Source organism: Bos javanicus, chromosome 11 (genome assembly GCF_032452875.1).
Source record: "Bos javanicus breed banteng chromosome 11, ARS-OSU_banteng_1.0, whole genome shotgun sequence".
NCBI lineage: Eukaryota > Metazoa > Chordata > Mammalia > Artiodactyla > Bovidae > Bos > Bos javanicus.
Window position 1 is genome coordinate 40,842,257 of NC_083878.1, and position 20,702 is coordinate 40,862,958.

The following is a 20,702-nucleotide window of genomic DNA, read 5'->3' on the forward strand; positions in this document are numbered from 1 at the left end:
CTCTTTTAAAAACTAACAATCAGAGCTGCCTGGTTGACAAGGGAGCCTTGGGTTTCAAGGAAACCCTGAAGCAAGGATTCTAAATCAAAGATACAGGGGCAATTTGAGTTTGCATTTAAGATCCATCTGTGTGTAGCAGTTGCCGTGTGTAATATTCAACTGATGCATAAGCACTGTGAAGAAATCTCTATTACAATCTCTGATGACACTACAACACTCTATGTATTTCATAATATAATTGTAGATAGAAACTTGGTTTGCTTTATTCAAATGATGACTGTTCCTTAAAAGCAGAACTTGAAAATTAACTTTATCTACATAACTGATCAACCTAAGTATTATATATACTATTCTATACCTAGCAATGAGCAGTGTTTTAAAATAAAATATATAGAAAATGAAATCCCTTCACAGAAGCTAATTATCTCTCATTTCAAGTAAGAAATATGATATGATGCCTTGAATAGTTGTTCAATTTATATGGCAAATAGTATTATACTGACCTAATATAAAAGGAAGCTGTGGGGGAATTTCTATGAAAAAACAAATAGCAACAACTAAGAAACCTAAATGGATTGTAATCCTCCCACCTCAAAATCAGAGCAGTGACTTGACTTAACCAGTGGGAAATAAGTTCTTTGGAGTCTGCATTTCCAAGGAGTTGCAGTTGGCTTTTCATGCAGTGGTTATTCTCCTTTTTTAAATGAACTTGTGTATACATCAGTAGCTAGGGGAAAGCAAATTTCTCCTTCAGTCAAATAAAAGTTCAACGTTAGGAAAGAAAGTTGAAGAAATTTGTGAGCATCCTTTCCTTTTTTGTGCTTTTAGAGAATGTAGGTACATTTCTGTAGCAAAGGAAAGCGTTCTTCTCAAGAATCTTTGAATTTTCTACGTAGACTTAGAAAACAGTGTTGCTGGCATTGTTTACTTGAGTAATACTTTTCAGTCATATGCAAGCTGTTTTAGCGGGGAGGGGGCTGCTACCTTAGATACAACTTTTGAAAGAAAAAAATGAATACAGTGACACATATACTTCTGAATCAGATTATTTTGTTTGTATGGTCGGATACCATATGGATGGAATTTTTTCCCAATCTTCATTTTTCCTTCATAAATGTCTTTACAATACCAGCACAATTTGTGAAAAGATCTTTTAATTATCAATATAAACTAGAAAACTCAAGTTCTAATCTATGTCACACATCTCCGCCTTTAAGTTTCTATTCATTTCATTTTTGAGGCTACGTGGGCATTCTTGTTTAATTAGGAATATGAGTGGTAGAATCTGAGGTCTCAAATTATTAGCCAAAGTCACTGGGTTATCTCCTTAAAGCTGATCAGATAGGTTTTCTTTCAACCATCCTATTACAGGAGGTTTTTGTAAACTAGTGTTATAAACGATTATTTTTAGTTAAGAGAAGCCCCAGGAAAGATTAAAAAAATGGGTATAAAGACATTCCAGTTCTTGATCTTATCTTTTTCTCATCTCAAGCTTTAGAGAGTCTTGCTGGAAGAACACAAGGAAAGGCAGGAAGGCTTCTTACAGATCTTTGAGACCTCCTTCCACTCAAATCCCAGGGGAGCTAGAACGCTATACCTCTGTGGTTCAAAAAGTCTTTGGACCAGAAAAGGGGCCTTTATCTGCCAACATTTCAAACATATTCAATCAAATATTGATCTAGAAAATCAGCTACTTTTTCCTCTAGCAAAGAAATTAAATTAGTACTACCTACTGAAGGTCTTATACATGGTCCTTGGGAAGATAATGATGGTACCCTAGGCTGTTCCTAGGATCAAAAGTTTATATGGACACCAAACTGATTTAACATTTTCTGTAATGCTTGGAGACAAAAGGGTGAAAGATCTGCTTGCCAATAGTAATGTGCTGGAGATTATCTCATGTGGCGAGTCCTTGCATCAAGAAGCCAGGTTATGGTTTTCAAATCCATCTCATCTCTGAAAATAAAAGGAATGGAATGTGGCCTGTTTCACCTCACTGAAAGGTTTTCATCACCAGAAATATCTGATGGCTCTTATTCAAGTTGACAGGAGCACATGTTTCTCTGACTCATAAACAGTCCTTCTCTCTATTGTGTCCTGTTTCCAAGGAGTACCGGATGTTATGTTATTAAAGAACAGGAGGCTTGTCTGCCTATTCGTCCATAAATATGAAGGTAACAAAAAAGTGATAAAAAGCTTCACAAATCCTAAAATCTTTTGGAATAGCAAATGTAATTTATAAAATAATGTGTCTGAGTTAGTGTATGATAGAAAAGACCATTTTTAGCCTCTATATACTGAAAAATGTGACAGCCCAATTTTAACTAGAAATGTTAGGTTGTTTATCTCTTCCAGTGCCTACAATTTATTTATATGTTACATTTACTTATAGTCCTAAATAGTTCTTTTTCTTGAGATGTCTTTGAATTTTTCTTTACTTTGTCAAGGAAATGAGAATGGATTGCATACCTTACAAATTGAACATGCACATATCGAAAGTTTCATAAATGAGTAAAACTAGGAAAACAAACTCTCCTTGAATCTTAAAAATGGGGTAGCCATGGCCATCAGCATTATGAACCTACTAATTACAAGGCAGCATTGCAGAGACTAAGTGTGTGGACACCCACTTTACTCAGCAAATTAACGCTTTTCAGGCTATGAGATTATTAGTTGTTTGACACAGAGGTTAGATTCTTAGGTAAGATGAGGTATATTTTGAAAATCTGGCACTGACTTTGGGTTTTTAATGCTATTGATCTTTTTTGGGAAGATCATTTCAAACATTGTCACCATGAGGTTACTTGTTAATTCTTTTGACTGAACTGACTGATAATGCAACCAAACAGTTTCTCTAAAGTGACTTGTTTTAAGCAATGTGGCAATATGGTCAAATAATTATGGAAAGAAATAGTGTTCATCAGTGACAACTACTATCAGTCACTTTGCTAAGTAACAAGAATACAGCAATGACCAAAAATATACATGGATCCTGCTCTCAAATAACTGCATAGTAAATATAACATTCCTTCTGTGATAAGAGATGTGAAGAGGTACAGACATTTGTTAAGCACCTGGTTTGGGCAGAGCATTTTGTTTATTCATAAATCAACATGGAAACTTGTATGAAGGTTAAAAAGAATTGCAAGTGGAAGAACTAAGCAGATCTGACTTAATGGAATTCATGCAGAAAAAAATGCATAAGAAGAGTTGTGCTTATGGCAAGCTTAGGAGGAGAGACCATGTGATGTGACTTTCCAAATAACTCAAGCAGTTTTGGAATGATTGACAGGAGTCCAGGGTATAGATTAAGGAAGGAAAAAGGCCTCTGTGTATTTGACACTGGTCACATGTTTTAGGTGCCTTTTCTGGGAAGTACAACTTAAAAGGGTTATTGAAAATCTGGTAGTGTCCCAAGGAGCTGACTCTGTACAGTGAAAGGTCCAGAAACCACATCTATGAGAAACATTTGAATAAAGTGGGAAGCTTGGCAAAGAGAAAACAAGGGAGATTATGATAGTGTCTTTAAATAATTAATATGCTGTCATGGAAGATGAATTAGATAATGTTGTATAGCCATACATGACCGATCTTAGACCAACCAAAGGGTGGAAGTTACAAGATTAGGTTTAACATTAATGATGAACCTTTCAACAATAAAAGCAAGTTGAAAATGTAATGCGCCCCTTTGTGAGGTATGGATTCTATGGCATCAGAAATGCTCAAGTAGTGGCTTGAATTAAAAACATTTTTCGAGAATGCTAAGCAAAGATTTTTTAACATTAACTGAGGCACTAGATCAAATATTTTCTAAGGTCTTCCACCTCTGATTTTCTATGATTTTGTATTATGTTTGATGGAAAAATTTGTCTTCTAAAATGTAAAATGTTCATCTTTTTTCCTGCAGAAATCTAGTAAGTCTATCACTGTGGGAGAAGAATAAATCACATACAGTCTCTGATTTCCAGCTGCTGCAGCCTAGTAGACAGAACAAGCATTTGAAAACAAAGAAGTGACTCAGGATGAATTCAGTGCTGTGACACAGTTATATGCAAACTTCTCTGAGAAAATATGATAGCATTCAATCCTGATGGAGGTGGTAACAAGGGAAAAGCAGAAAAGCCTAACAGATGAGGCAAGATATAATTCTTCCTGCTTTTGTTTTCTTTTTAAGGTATATGTGCATGCGTGCTCAGTCACTTCAATTTTGTCTGACTCTTTGTGACCTTACAGACTGTAGCCCCTGGGGCTCCTCTGTCCATGGGACTCTCAGGGCAAAAATACTGGAGTAGGTTGCCATGCCCTCCTCCAGGGTTTGAAGGTATGGATGAAACATAAAAAGAGTCAGTGATCCAAAGCAAAGTGCACATTTTGTTACCTTCTGCCAAGGTGCTTCAGTTTACTGTGTGATATTTGCACGCAAGTTTAGTCAAGTATTCCCTGGTGGGTCAGAAATTAAAGCATCTACCTGCAATGTGGGAGACCTGGGTTCAATCCCTGAGTTGGGAAGATCCCCTGGGGAAGGAAATGGCAACCTACTCCAGTATTCTTGCCTGGAGAATCCCATGGATGGAAGAGCCTGGTGGGCTACAGTCCACGGGGTTGCAAAGAGTCGGACACAACTGAGCTACTTCACTTTCACTTTTTCACTTTAGTAAAGTATATTTCTGTATCTGTCCAATATTGAGTCCTATATTCAATACAGAGAATAGAGATGTAGAGCCTAGTTGTAGAGTCCATATGTAAGCTATAGAATGTGTATATTTGTGTTAGGCATAATAAGCTTTATGGATATATAAACAAAATTGTGTTAATCCTAACATATTATATAACTTTTGCACCCAAAGTATTTTATTTATTTTTATTAAATACCTCCACTTGCAGATAAGCAATTTCCTTCCTCTATAGTGGTTTTAAGAAAGAAAACTCAATAGCTTTATTGAAATTTAATGCAAATACTATGTAATTTACCCACTTAAAGTGCATAATCAATTGTTTTTAGAATATTCACTGATCCATGCAACTATTACCATAGTTTTAGAACACTCTCATCACCTCAAACCCCATTCACTTTAGCTATGACTCCCTTTTCTTCTATCTCCTTTAGCCCTAAGCAACCATTTATCTACTTTCTGAATATATTTGCCTATTCTGGACATTTTATGTAATATGTTGTATTCCATGATTGGCTTTTTTCACTTAGCATTAACTTTTCATGGTTCACTTATGTTGTAGAGTATATTGATATTCATTCTTTTTCTGTCTGAATAAAAATCCATTGTATGGGTATACCACATTTCGTTTATCCATTCCATCAGTTGATGGACATTTGGGTTGTTTCTAACTTTTGGCTATTATAAACATATTATTTATATATTTATTATAAATAATGCAGCTACAGATATTTGTGTACATTTTGCATTTATCTGTAACTAGGAGTGGAATTGCTGGGTCATATGTTAGTTCAATGTTTAATGGTTGGAGAAACTTCTGGACTGTTTTCCAAAGTGGCTGTGCCATTTTACATTCCCACTGGTGGTGTATGAAGGTTCCAATTTCTCCATACTTTTGTTATTATCAGACTTTTTGATTCCAGCTATCCTAGTGAGTGTGATGTGGTATCTCATTGTGGTAGTCCCTAATGACAAATTATGCCAAGCATCTTTTCATGTGATTATTGGCCAATTGTATAAAAAGTTGTTTAGCAGATATATGATTTGTAAATATTTTCTCCTATTCTATGGATTGTCTTCAGTTTCTCAAAATTGTCTTTCAAAGCATGAAATTTTTAATTTTGATCCAGTTCAATCTATTTTTTCTTACATTGCTTGTGCTTTTTGTCATATCTAAGAATCTAGCGCCAAATCTGAAGTGATGATTTACCCCTATGTTTTCTTCTAAGGATTGTGTAGTTTTAGCTCATACATTTAGGCCTTTGATCCACTTTGCATTAATATTTGTACATCATGTGACATGTATATTATGTACATTGTGCATGTGGCCATTCAGTTGTCCCAGAACAATTGTTGAAAAGGCTATTCTTTCCCCATTAAACAGACTTGGAACCCTTGTTAGAAATCAGTTGACTGTAGATAAATTGGTTTATTTCTAAACTCTTCATTCTAATTCGTTGATCTTATCATTCTGCCAATATCACACTCTCTTATCTCTGCTGGGTTTGTAGTAAGTTTGGAAATCTAGAAATACATGTTTTCCAATTTTATTCTTTTTCTTTTAAAAATTCTTTGGTTATGCTGGGTCCCGTGCAATTCCCTATGAATGTGAGAAGCAGCTTGCTAATTCCTATTTAAAAAAACAAAAAAAACCACTGGGATCCTCAGAGGGATTGCACTGAATCTGTAGATCAATATTGGCAGTACTGCCATCTAAGCACAATAAAGTCTTCTGATCCATGAATATGGGATCAGTCAGTTCAGTTCAGTTGCTCAGTCATATCTGACTCTTTGTGACCCCATGGACTGCAGCATACCAGGCCTCCCGGTCCATCAACAACTCCCAGAGTTTGCTCAAACTCATGTCCATTGAGTCAGTGATGCCATCCAACCATCTCATCTTCTGTCGTCCCCTTCTCCTCCTGCCTTCAATCTTTCTCAGCATCAGGGTCTTTTTATGAGTCAATTCTTCGCACCAGGTGGCCAAAGTGTTGGAGTTTCAGCTTCAGCATCAGTCCTCCCAATGAATATTCAGGACTGATTTCCTTTAGGATGGACTGGTTGGATTCCTTGCTGTCTAAGGGACTCTCAAGAGTTGTCTCCAGTACCACATTTCAAGAGCATCAATTTTTTTGTGCTCAGCTTTCTTTATGGTCCAACTCTCACATTCATACATGACTACTGGAAAAACCATAGCTTTCACTAGGCGGAACTTTGTTGGCAAAGTAATGTCTCTGCTTTTTATTAAGCTATTTAGGTTGGTCATAACTTTCCTTCCAAGGAGCAAGTGTCTTTTAATTTCATTGCTGCAATTACCATCTGCAGTGATTTGGAGCCCCCCAAAATAAAGTCTGTCACTGTTTCCCCATCTATTTGCTATGAAGTGATGGGACCAGATACCATGATCTTAGTTTTCTGAATGTTGAGTTTTTCACTGTTTTTCAATCTCCTCTTTCACTTTCATCAAGAGGCTCTTTAGTTCTTCATCATTTTCTGTCATAAGTATGGTGAAGGTAAAAGTTTAGTCACTCAATTGTGTCCGAGTCTTTGCAACCCCATAGACTGTACCAGGCTCTTCTGTCCACGGGATTTTCCAGGCAAGAGTACTGGAGTGGGTTGCCATTTCCTTCTCCAATAAGTGTGGTATTATCTGCATATCTGAGGTTATTGATATTACTCGCAGCAATCTTGATTCCAGATTGTGCTTCAACCAGTCCAGCGTTTTTCATGATGTACTCTGCATATAAGAATGCAAAAGTAGGAAGTCAAGACATACCTGGAGTAATAGGAGAATTTGGCCTTGGAATACAGAATGAAGCAGGGCAAAGGCTAATAGAATTTTGTCAAGAGAACGAACTAGTCATAGCAAATACCCACTTCCAACAACACAAGAGAAGACTCTACACATGAACGTCACCAAACAGTCAGCACCAAAATCAGACTGATCATATTCTTTGCAGCCAAAGATGGAGAAGCCCTATACAGTCATCAAAAACAAGACCAGAAGCTGACTGTGGTTCAGATCACAAATTCCTCATTGCCAAATTCAGACTTAGATTGAAGAAAGTAGGGAAAACCACTGGACCATTCAGGTATGACCTAAATCAAATCCCTTACAACTATACAGTAGAAGTGAGAAATAGATTCAAGGGATTAGATGTGATAAACAGAGTCCCTGAAGAACTTTGGACAGAGGTTCATGACATAGTACAGGAGGCAGTGATCAAGACCATCCCCTTGAAAAAGAAATTCAAAAAGGCAAAATGGTTGCCTGAGGAGGCCTTATAAATAGCTATGAAAGAAAAGAAGCAAAAAGCAAAGGAGAAAAGGAAAGATATATCCATTTGAATGCAGAGTTCCAACGAATAGCAAGGAGAGATCAGAAAGCCTTCCTCAGCGATCAATGCAAAGAAATAGAGGAAAACAACAGAATGGGAAAGACTAGAGATCTCTCCAAGAAAATTAGAGATACCAAGGGAATATTTCATCAAAGATGGGCTCAATAAAGGACAGAAATGGTATGGACCTAACAAAAGCAGAAGATATTAAGAAGAGGTGGCAAGAATACACAGGACTATACAAAAAAGATCTTCAGACCCAGATAATCACTATGGTGTGATTAGTCACCTAGAGCCAGACATCCTGGAATGTGAAGTCAAGTGGGTCTTAGGAAGCACTACTACGAACAAAGCTAGTGGAAGTATAGAATTCCAGTTGAGCTATTTCAAATCCTAAAAGATGATGCTGTGAAAGTTCTGCACTCAATATGCCAACATATCTGGAAAACTCAGCAGTGGCCACAGGAATGGAAAAGGTCAGTTTTCATTCCAATCCCAAAGAAAAGTGAAAGTGAAAGTGAAAGTGAAGTTGCTCAGTCATGTCCAACTCTTTGCAAACCATGGACTGTAGCCCACCAAGCTCCTCCATCCATGGGATTCTCCAGGCAAGAATACTGGAGTGGGTTGCCATTTCCTTCTCCAATCCCAAAGAAAGGCAATGCCAAAGAATGTTCAAACTACCGCACAGTTGCATTCATCTCAATCTAGCAAAGTAATGCTCAAAATTCTCTAAGCCAGGCTTCAATAATACTTGAACTATGAACTTCCAGATGTTCAAGCTGGATTTAGAAAAGGCAGGAAAACCAGAGATCAAATTGCCAACATCTGTTGAATCATCGAAAAACCAAGAGAGTTCCAGGAAAATATCTGCTTTATTGACTATGTCAAAGCCTTTGACTGTGTGGACCACAACAAACTGTGGAAAATTCTTCAAGAGATGGGAATACCAGACCACCTTACCTGCCTCCTGAGAAATCTGTATGCAGGTCACGAAGCAATAGTTAGAACTGGCCATGAAACAACAGACTGGTTCCAAATTGGGAAAGGAGTACATCAAGGTTGTATATTGTCACCCTGCTTATTTAACTTATATGCAGTGTACATCATGAATATGGGATAGTTTCCCATTTATTTATATCTCTTTAATTTCTTTCAACAATGCTTTGTAATTTTCAGAGTATAAGCCTTGCACATTTTTTGTTAAATTTCTTGGCAAGCATTTTATTCTTTTTGATACTTTCTTATCTGGAATTGTTTCCTTAAATTTCAGTTTCAGATAGTTTATTGCAAGCACTTAGCAAGGCAATTGATTTTTGTTTTTTGGCTTTATACCCTGCAACCTTGCTAAACTCATTTATTAGTTCTGATAATTTCTCAGTAAGTTTCCTAAGATTTTCTGTATACAGGATCATGTCATCTGCAAATAGAAATAGTTTTGTTTCCTTCTTTGCAGTCTGGATGCCTCTATTGTGGCTTATTAAAAAACAAAAAAGAAAACTTCAATAGAGAGAAAAAAGTGAGGTAAGAAAAGGACAGATACCACACTGAAACATGCATATTTAGGTTTCTGTGAACTCACATTGGTGGTATAATATTACAGCCAAAAATAGGTTACAGTTTCATAATATTTACTTTGCACCAGTTTATACTTATTAACTTATTTAATAACCACAAAATCCCTATGACATTGTTATATTTTATTTCATAGATGAGGCCGGTAAGGCATAGAAATGTAAAATGTCCCACAGCCCAAAAGTGGCAAAGCTGGAATGAAGGAGTTAATAACCACAGCCAGCAGTTGGATTATACTTAATAACTTATAAGGGATTTTCAAATAATTTGTATTTCCATTTATGCTTAGTATAACTAAGCAGGAAATATGTACCCGTTTTATGAATGACAAAACTGATGTTCATAGGTATTAAATGAGCTAGAAAAGTTCCAGAATCAGTAAGGCAGAATCTGAACGTAAGTTCTTTTGATTGAGGCTTTATTTATTACAAGTATACTAATCACAATTATAATTCTGAGAGCCTTTCTTCATATTGGATATGGAGCAGCCCACTGGCTTGTAAGCAGGGTCAAAAATATTGCTATTTTGCCTATGTTTCTTTGGATCCATGGGTCAAAGCTTTCCTGGGTAATCCAAACAAAAATAAAAAAAGTAGGGGAGGGTGATATTTATTGGAAGTGATTACAGAAGCTCATGAAACTGGAGAAAAAGCATGACTGTCAAGCTTTGGGAAGTAAGATCTCAGGGCAGACATTGAAAACAGGTTAAAGAATCTTTCCAGGGATTTGTGATCAAGAGAAGTCAGATCCAGCTCTTGTCTATTCTGGTGACATTCTGCTCAAGATTTTAATTCCAAGAAGAGTCTGATTTGATTGACCTAGCTTGATTCATTGTCCCACTCACTGACTTCTAAGTTGCATGAATACTAAGTTCAGTGGAGGATGGCAAAGAACACTGATGCTGTCTTTAAGATGAAGAAATGGACTTTGTGATAGTTGAGCTCTTTTATTATGCTAATATGAGCAAACCATGATTCCTTCCTCTATCACAGGTCACAAATCTCTAAAATAGGCAAAGTAAAAAGTGATCAGTGCATATATTTTGAAAATTAACCTTTCAAACGATTCCTTGAGATTCACATATGGAAAGAATTCCATTATTACATGAATATGAACCTTATGCTCTTGGCATCTTATCTTATAGACTCCCACAAGGTACCAAGTATATATATATGTGTGTGTATATATGTATATATAGGCTTCCCTGGTAGTTCAGTGGTGAATAAAACTTCTGCTTATGCAGGAAATGCAGTTTCAATCCTTGGGTTGGCAAATTCCCCTGGAGAAGGAAATGGCAACACATATGTATACGCATCTGTATTATATATACACATTATTATTGTTGTTGTTTAGTAGCTAAGTTGGATCCAACTCTTTGCAACCCCGTGGACTGTAGTCCACCAGGCTCCTCTGTCCATGGAACTTCTCAGGCAACAATACTGGAGTGGATCAGTCCCTGGGTGGGAAGATCCCCTAGAGAAGGAAATGGCAACCCACTCCAGTATTCTTGCCTGTAAAATTCTATGGGCAGAGGAGCCTGGTGGGTTATAGTCCGTGGGGTTGCAAAAAGTCGAAGATGACTGAGCAACTAACATATACACACATACACACAAATATAGTGTATGTGAATAATGTACATATGTATCATATGTATAGTATAAAGTATATATTATATAAATTACGTATATGCATATACACACATTATATATGTGTGTATAATACTGACTTTATTTCTTTGGGCTCCAAAATCACTGCAGATGGTGATTGCAGCCATGAAATTAAAAGACACTTACTCCTTGGAAGGAAAGTTATGACCAACCTAGACAGTATATTAAAAAGCAGAGACATTACTTTGTCAACAAAAGTCCATCTAGGCAAGGCTATGGTTTTCCCAGTGATCATGTATGGATGTGAGAGCTGGACTATAAAGAAAGCTGAATACAGAAGAATTGATGCTTTTGAACTGTGGTGTTGGAGAAGACTCTTGAGAGTCCCTTGGACTGCAGGAGATCCAACCTGTCCATCCTAAAGGAGATCAGTCCTGGGTGTTCATTGGAAGGACTGATGTTGAAGCTGAAACTCCAATACTTTGGCCACCTGATGCGAAGAGCTGACTCATTTGAAAAGACCCTGATGCTGGGAAAGATTGAGGGCAGGAGGAGAAGGGGAAAACAGAGGATGAGATGGTTGGATGGCATCACCGACTCAATGGAAATGACTTTGGGTAAACTCCGGGAGTTGGTGATGGACAGGGAGACCTGGCGTGCTGTGGTTCATGGGGTCGCAAAGAGTCAGACACGACTGAGTGACTGAACTGAACTGATATACACACATATAGAATATATACACAGATATACATGAATACATGTACACATTATATATATACCCATATATATACATAATAAAGAAGAAAAATAACATTTTTTAGTGTCCAAAAAGGAGGATATGAATATTCTACTTTTCATTGGGGAAAAAAGTAGTATCAATTTACTTTGATTTTATTTTTCACTTGTATCTTCATCTCAGGACATAGAATATAGTTATATTATGGGAATGCTATTATTAATGTACTCTAGGTTCAATAGTTTATCAGCATAAAAATGTGCTTCAGCACAACAGCAGCTTTTCCTACAGGTGGGACCTATGTTGTAAATTGCCTCCATTGCTTCATGCAGAAATGTGCCATTGACTGCTTAATTATAATTTTTTCACGTAGTTTTGTTTTTCTACATTATCATGCCCTCACCATAAGGTTCTATAATGCAGCTTACAAAAGAAAAGCTACGAGATGCTGGGGATAAAATGAGAAAAATCAAGAGGAGGTAAGGGGACGGGGAAATGAAATTATTATTATGAATGGTGCCTTGCAAGAGTTCTGCACTGTATTTTTTTATATAAAGGAACAGAGCAATTTAAAAAGGTGTATTTAAACTGGTGAAAGAGCAGTTTAATTGGTTATAATAAGTGTACAGGACATAGTATAGTTGGATTCCCCCTGGTGAAATCAACTTGTATTCCAGCATTTCTTAAGAAAGACCTTTGTTTTTCTGGATGGTCACATCTATTGTCTTATCAGTGAAAATATTTGTGAATTTGACTGCAGGAGATGTAGACTGGCCAGTGAGCATGGTGCAAAGAAGGTGGGCTTTAATAAATAAAAATTCCAAACGATTTTGCAGGTTTAGTTGAGTGGTGACACCTGCTCTCTTCCCTGCTGCCGGAGCATGGAATATGAATTTTGTACTGCCATGTCACATTGGTCCATGATAAACAAACCTATTTATTTTATAAGAAACAACAGCAACATGATATGACAACTGGAGCTGGCCCAGTGCAATTCAATTGTGTTATTTTCTGATAACAGGAGCATCGCTTGTGTCGTTCCTGTATATCACTTTCTCTGTGTAAATTTGGTGTTTTTTTCAAGTCTTAAAGACAAATCCAGCTTTTATTGCTTTTATTATCTTTGATAAGTGACATAGCAAGAGCTGCTGCTACTTGCAGTAAACTTACATTAAAAAATGCTATAAAAAGATGAATTAAGATTCAATATGATTATAATTTATAATAAATAATTAGGCTGCTTTCAGATAGTAATATTGTCTACCACATGGCTTATTTTCTTTATTGGAGGAGGGGGGCATAGGTCTACATCCAAAGGAACAATAGCTTCCAGCTCTCTTCCGTCTTTCAAAACTCTTTTATCAGTTGAGATGTTATCAGATAAGATGTTCTATCTTAGATAATCTAGAATAACAATATACTTACATAAAAAGTGCAGAAAGCTTCTGTTTTATCATGCAAATCACAAGCACACCTTGATTTTCAAATAAAAATGATTCATTTAAATTTCATGCGACAAATTTTAAAATTATTTTTACTGTGAAGTTTCCATGATAGAAAAGTAGAATTTCTCAGAAAAGAACTCATTTAAATCTTTTTGCCACCTTCAGAAAAGGCAATAAGCATTATACTAAACTTTGAAAGTATCATAGCATGCTTGTTTCATTTTCAAATTCTGGTATAAATTCTCCTTTCCCCTGTAAAACTCAGGTGCCCATAAAAGCTGGGGAATATCTGTGTCTTTGTTTTAACAGATATTATATATTAAGTGCACAAAATAGCAACAGAAACTTGAAAAGCAAAATAAAACACAAAGCAAATCCATGTTTTTGCTAATTGTTGAACAACGATCAATTCTTTACAATCATCATAACCTAGTCATGAGGGGTAATGAATTTTGCAACTGAGTTTTGAGCATAATACTACCTTTTCATTTTGAGTTGTCTTTTTAAGTAATATCCATTTACCCTTCAGGGCTTGAATTTTAGGTACTCTTCCTTTTTCACATTTCTTATATCCACTCATGATCACATCCATGGACTTATGCCAGGCTGAAAGTCTGTACACTGAACATCACACCCTGTATGACTGGGCTAGAGTTGTAGCAACGATGGGTAAGATCATGTCTGTGTGTGTGTGTGTGTGTATGTTAGTTGCTCATTCATTTCTGACTCTTTGCAACCCCATGGACTGTAGCCAATCAGGTTCGTCTGTCCACGGAATTCTCCAGACAAGAATACTGGAATGGATTGCTATGCCCTCCTCTAGGGGATCTTCCTGGCCCAGGGATCAAAGCTGGGTCTCATACATTGCAGGTGGATTCTTTGTGATCTGAGTCACCGAAACAAAAACAAAATCTAAAACAAAACAATAACAACAACAACAAAATAGCCATTACAGCAACATCCTTTATTCTGGAAGACGTGCTTGACTGCATCTGAGCAGAATAGGTGATATGACTAAAGGTGAGATGACGGCTCCCACTGTTCTTCCTTTGATACACATAATAACTGGAGATGGATATCACTGTGTGGTTGGCATGTCACTTAACACTTGCCTCCCAGCTTGCTTATGACAGGTTGACCTGTCATTTGGTCTGTACTTCTCAAGCCAAAGGGCTGCCCTTAAGAGTCACTCAGGGTGTGGAAGGGCAGGGCTATAAATATCTCCCTGGGGAATGCAGAGGAGTGGCTGAGAGAGAGAAAAGATCCCTTCGTAACATGGCAATCCAGAGGAGGAGGCTGCCACAGTGTAAGGAATTTACAGCCTTCTGTGAGACAAAAGGGTACCTATTTGCAACTGTGGAGAAGTGACACTGATGACAAGTGCATCACCCTCCCAGAGTAAATGAGATGATGCAGATGCTTTTTCTCTTGTGGGAGGAAGAATCACTTTCATTATAAGGGGGCAGATTATGTGATTTCTAACAGTCTGAACCAGACTTCTAGACAAGGCTATGGTTTTTCCAGTGGTCATGTATGGATGTGAGAGTTGGACTATAAAGAAAGCTGAGTGCTGAAGAATTGATGCGTTTGAACTGTGGTGTTGGAGAAGACTCTTGAGAATCCCTTGGACTGCAAGGAGATACAATCAGTTCACCCTAAAGGAAATCAGTCCTGAATATTCATTTGAAGGACTGATGCTGAAGCTGAAACTCCAATACTTTCGCCACCTGATGGGAAGAACTGACTCATTTGAAAAGACCCTGATGCTGGGAAAGATTGAAGGCAGGAGGAGAAGGGGACAACAGGGGATGAGATGGTTGGATGGTATCACCGACTCGATGGACACAAGTTTGAGTAAACTCTGGGAGTTGGTGATGGGCAGGGAGACCTGGTGTGCTGCAGTTCATAGAGTCAGAAAGAGTTGGACTCTACTGAGCAACTGAACTGTACTGAGCCAGACTTGCCTGTGAGTATTCAGGAGTCTCCTATTGAGTGGAAGTTTGGCCTCAGGCCAAACAACAGGGAGGGAGCACAGCCCTGACCATCAACAGAAAATTGGATTAAAGATTTACTGAGCACAGCCCCATCCATCAGAACAAGACCCAGTTTACCCCATAGGGTAAACTCCCATCAGGAAGCTTTCATAAACCTCTTATCCTTATCCATCACAGGGCAGACAGAATGAAAACCACAATCACAGAAAACTAATCTAACTTATCACATAGACCACAGCCTGGTCTAACTCATGCCATGTAGGTCCACCCAAGACAGATGGGTCACGGTGGAGAGTTCTGACAAAACATGGTCCACTGGAGAAGGAAATGGCAAACCACTTCAGTATTCTTGCCTGGAGAACCCCACAAACAGTATGAAAAGGTAAAAAGATAGGACACTGGAAGATGAACTCCCCAGGTCAGTAGGTGCTCAATATGCTACTAGAGATCAGTGGAGAAATAACTTCAGAAAGAATGAAGAGACAGAGCCAAAGTGAAAACAGTGGTCAGTTGTGGATGTGACTGGTGATGGAGGTCAAGTCCAATGACGGTCAAACAGGAGGTGGTAAGAGTGAAACATTGACAATTTAGGAATCAGTGAACTAAAGTGGAAGGGAATGGGCAAATTTAACTGAGATGACCATTATATCTACTATTATGGTCAAGAATCCCTTAGAAGAAATGGAGTAGCCATCATAGTCAACAAAAGAGTCTGAAATGTAGTACTTGGGTGCAGTCTTAAAAATGACAGAATGATCTCTGTTCATTTCCAAGGTAAGCCATTCAATATCACAGTAATCCAAGTTATGCCCCAACTACTATTGCCAAAGAAGCTGAACTTGAAAGGTTCTATGAAGACCTACAAGATCTTCTAGAACTAATATCAAAAAAAGATGTCCTTTTCATCACAGGGGACTGAAATGCATATGTGGGAAATCCAGAGATACCTTGAGTAACAGGCAAGTTTGGCCTTGGAGTACAAAATGAAGCAGAGAAGAGGCTAACAAAGTTCTTCCAAGAGAACGCACTGGTCATAGCAAACACTCACTTCCAACAACACAAGAGAAGACTCTACACATGAACATCACCAGAGAGTCAGCACCAAAATCAGATTGATTATATTCTTTGCAGCCAAAATGGAGAAGCTCTATACATTCAGCAAAAAGAAGACCAGAAGCTGACTGTGGCTCAGATCACAAATTCCTCATTGCCAAATTCAGACTTAGATTGAAGAAAGTAGGGAAAACCACTAGACCATTCAGGTATGATCTAAATGAAATCTCTTATGATTATACAGTGGAAGTGAGAAATAGATTCAAGGGATTAGATGTGATAGACAGAGTCCCTGAAGAACTATGGACAGAGGTTCGTGACACTTGTACAGGAGGCAGTGATCAAGACCATCCCCTCAAAAAAAATGCAAAAAGGCAAAACGGTTGTCTGAAGAAGCCTTATAAATAGCTGAGAAAAGAAAAGTGAAAGGCAAAGGAGGAAAGGAAAGATATACCCATTTGAATGCAGAGTTCCAAAGAATAGCAAGGAGAGATCAGAAAGCCTTTCTCAGTGATCAATGCAAAGAAATAGAGGAAAATAATAGAATGGGAAAAACTAGAGGTATTTTCAAGAAAATTAGAGCTACCAAGGGAACAAAGCATGCAAAGATGGGCACAATAAAGGACAGAAATGGTATGGACCTAACAGAAGCAGAATATATTAAGAAAAGGTAGCAAGAGTACACAGAAGAACTATACAAAGAAGATCTTCAGACCCAGATAACCACGATGGTGTGATCACTCACCTAGAGCCAGGCATCCTGGAGTCCAAAGTCAGGTAGGCCTTAGCAAGCATCACTATGAACAAAGCTTAGTGGAGGTGATGGAATTCCAGTTGAGCTATTTCAAATCCTAAAAGATGATGCTGTTAAAGTTCTGCACTCAATATGCCAGCAAATTTGGAAAACTCAACAGTGGCCACAGGCCTGGAAAAGGTCAGTTTTCATTCTAATCCCACAGAAAGGCAATGCCAAAGAATGTTCCGTCTACTACACTATTGCACTCCTCTCACATGCTAACAAAGTAATGCTCAAAGTTCTCCAAGCCAGTCTTCAACAGGATGTGAACTGAGAGCTTCCATGTGTTCAAGCTGTATTTGGAAAAGGCAGAGGAACCAGAGATCAAATTGCCAACAGCCATTGGATCATAAAAAAAGTAAAAGAGTTCCAGAAAAAAACATCTATTTTTGCTTTTTGACTATGCCAAAGGTTTTGACTGTGTGGATCACAACAAACTGTGGAAAATTCTTCAAGAGATGGGAATACCAGACCATCTTATCTGCCTCTTGAGAAATCTGTATGCAGGACAAGAAGCAACAGTTAGAACCAGAAATGGAAAAAAAGACTAGTTCCAAACTGGAAAAGGAGTGTGTCAAGGCTGAATATTGTCACCCTGCTTATTTAAATTGTATGCAGAGTACATCATGAGAAATGCTGGGCTGGATGAAGCACAAGCGGGAATCAAGATTGCTGGGAGAAATATCAATAACCTCAGATATGCAAATGACACCACCCTTATGGCAGAAAGTGAAGAGGAACTAAAAAGCCTCGGGATGAAAGTAAAAGAGGAGAGTGAAGGAGCTGGTTTAAACTCAACATTCAGAAAACTAAGATCATAGCATCCGGTCCCATCACTTCATGGCAAATAGATAGGGAAACAATTGAAATAGTGACAGACTTTATTTTCTTGGGCTCCAAGATCATTGCAGATGGTGACTGCAGCCATGAAATTAAAAGAGGCTTTCTCCTTGGAAGAAAAGCTATGACCAACCTGTTTGTTTTAGTCACTAATTCACGTCCGACTCTTTTGGACCCCATGGACTGTAGCCTGCCAGGCTCTTCTGTTCATGGGATTTACCAGGCACAAATACTGGAGTGGCTTGCCATTTCCTTCTTTAATGATCAACCTAGACAGCATATTCAAAAACAGAGAAATTACTTTTCCAACAAATGTCCGTCTAGTCAAATCTTTGGTTTTTCCAGTAGTGATGCATGGATGTGAGAGTTGGACCATAAAGGAAGTGGAGCACAGAAGAATTGATGCTTTTGAACTTTGTTATTGAAGACTCTTGAGAGTCCCTTGGACTACAAGGTGGAGAAGGTGATGGCACCCCACTCCAGTACTCTTGCCTGGAAAATCCCATGGATGGAGGAGCCTGGTGGGCTGCAGTCCATGGGGTCGCTAAGAGTCGGACACGACTGAGTGACTTCACTTTCATGCATTGGAGGAGGAAATGGCAACCCACTCCAGTGTTCTTGCCTGGAGAATCCCATGGACAGAGGAGCCTGGTGGGCTGCTGTCTATGGGGTCGCAGAGTCTGACACGACTTATCTAACTTGTCCATCGTAAAGGAAATCAGTCCTGAATATTCATTGGAAGGACTGATCCTGAAGCTGAAACTCCAATACTCTGACCACCTGATGTGAAGAACTGATTCATTGGAAAAGACCCTGATGCTGGGAAAGATTGAAGGCAGGAGGAGAAGGGGACAACAGAGGATGAGATGGTTAGATGGCATCTCCAACTAGAGGGACATGATTTTGAGAAAGCTCTGGGAGTTGATGATGGACAGGGAGGTCTGGTGTGCTGCAGTCCATGGGGTTGCAAATAGTCAGACCCTATTAAGCTACTGAACTAAACTGAAGGGTCTTTTTTGCTCTGAATCTTATAGTGTTATAACTTAGCTCAGTGCCTCCACATTAAGGAAATTATACAAGGTTTAGAGAGAGGAGTGCAATGAAAATCTGAACAATGTAGAATATGAGTTATTTCTAGGTGCCACAATCTAGCTCTGTCTCTGTTACTAGCCAGATCTAAAACCCTCAACATTTCAGTGCCTCTTTCTCCATCTATCCAAAATAAAATAGAAATAATACCTGTTCTGCTCCTATCACCAATTATTGTAAGGCTCAAGAGAAAAATTAACAGGCTCATATGAAAGTGCTATGCTTTTGAGCACTATCATATACAAGCCTCCTGGATATGCAGGTAAGCAAAAGTTCTCCACTTCCTGCACATTCTCCATAGCATGACATTGGCTACTGGAACTTCTTCCCTTCTTCTTGACCGTAAAGAGTGCCCCCAAACTTCATTCATTCATCTATGCACTCATTCATTCAACAACTATTTACACTCTGTGATAGGTGATGGGAATACAAAGAAGAAAAGATCATATTCCTTCCCACAATACATTTATGTCCCAAAGAGGCAAATACGAAAACTGATGAAATCACATCATGTGAACTCTACTGAAAGGAAGGTGGGCATAAGCTGCAATGATAGCCATGAGAAAGTGGCAAGTATGAATAGGAAATCTGGAAAATTTTCACAGAAGAGGAAAAGTTGAATTCACAAGTTGAATTGATGCCAAGGGAACATGGAAACATGCATGTGGTCCGTGGTGGAGAGTAAATTTCAGGGTACAGGACTGCTATGTGCTGAGACTAGGAAGTGTGAAAGAACAGTCCATTCTAGGAATAGCTCTTATGTACTATACCATATATAGTATACCCCGAGGGTATGGAGAGGATATGGTCATAGGCAAAATCTTAATCAAGAAGTATTTGATTAAGGTTTGGATAGGAACTTGAAACTTATCCAGTATGTGATATGCTGTAATTGTTAAATATTAGTTATTAATAAGATTGCATTTGCAGTTTGAAAAACTAATTTTGGGGATGTAACTACTAGAAATACTAAGGTTTTTTGTTGTTGTTGCTGTTTTGTCTAGTCACTAAGTTGTGTCTGGCTTTTTTGCAACTCCATGAACTGTAGCCTTCCAGGCTCCTCTGTCCATGGGCTTTTCTAGGTAAGAATACTGGAGTGGGTTGCCATTTCCTTCTCCAGGGGATCTTTCCCACCCAGGGACTGAACCCACATCTCCTTCATTGGCAGGCAGATTCTTTACTACTGAACCACCAGGGAAGCTTCAGAAGTAGTAAAAGTAAAGGATAAGAATTCTGTATGAAAGGTATTCGAGGAATGTAGGTCCTTTTTTTTTTTTTTTTTAAGGGAAAAAAAGAGAGTAATATTGTCCTGAGGTAGTTGTTTAGAGATTGTTTTAACAGGTTGTTCTAGAATGAGAAAGAGGACAGTGGAGAACAGAAGTGTGAATGGATCTAGAAAGTTGTAAATGGTCTGTGAGAAGTTGTAAAGGGTCAAATAAGGGGAAAGAAAAGAAGACAGAGAATCATTTCATGTGGTCAAGTTGGCTAAGACTAAATTAGTTTATTGTAAGTTTTTAAAATGACCTTTAATATGTGTACTGATGTAAAGTTAGAGTTTG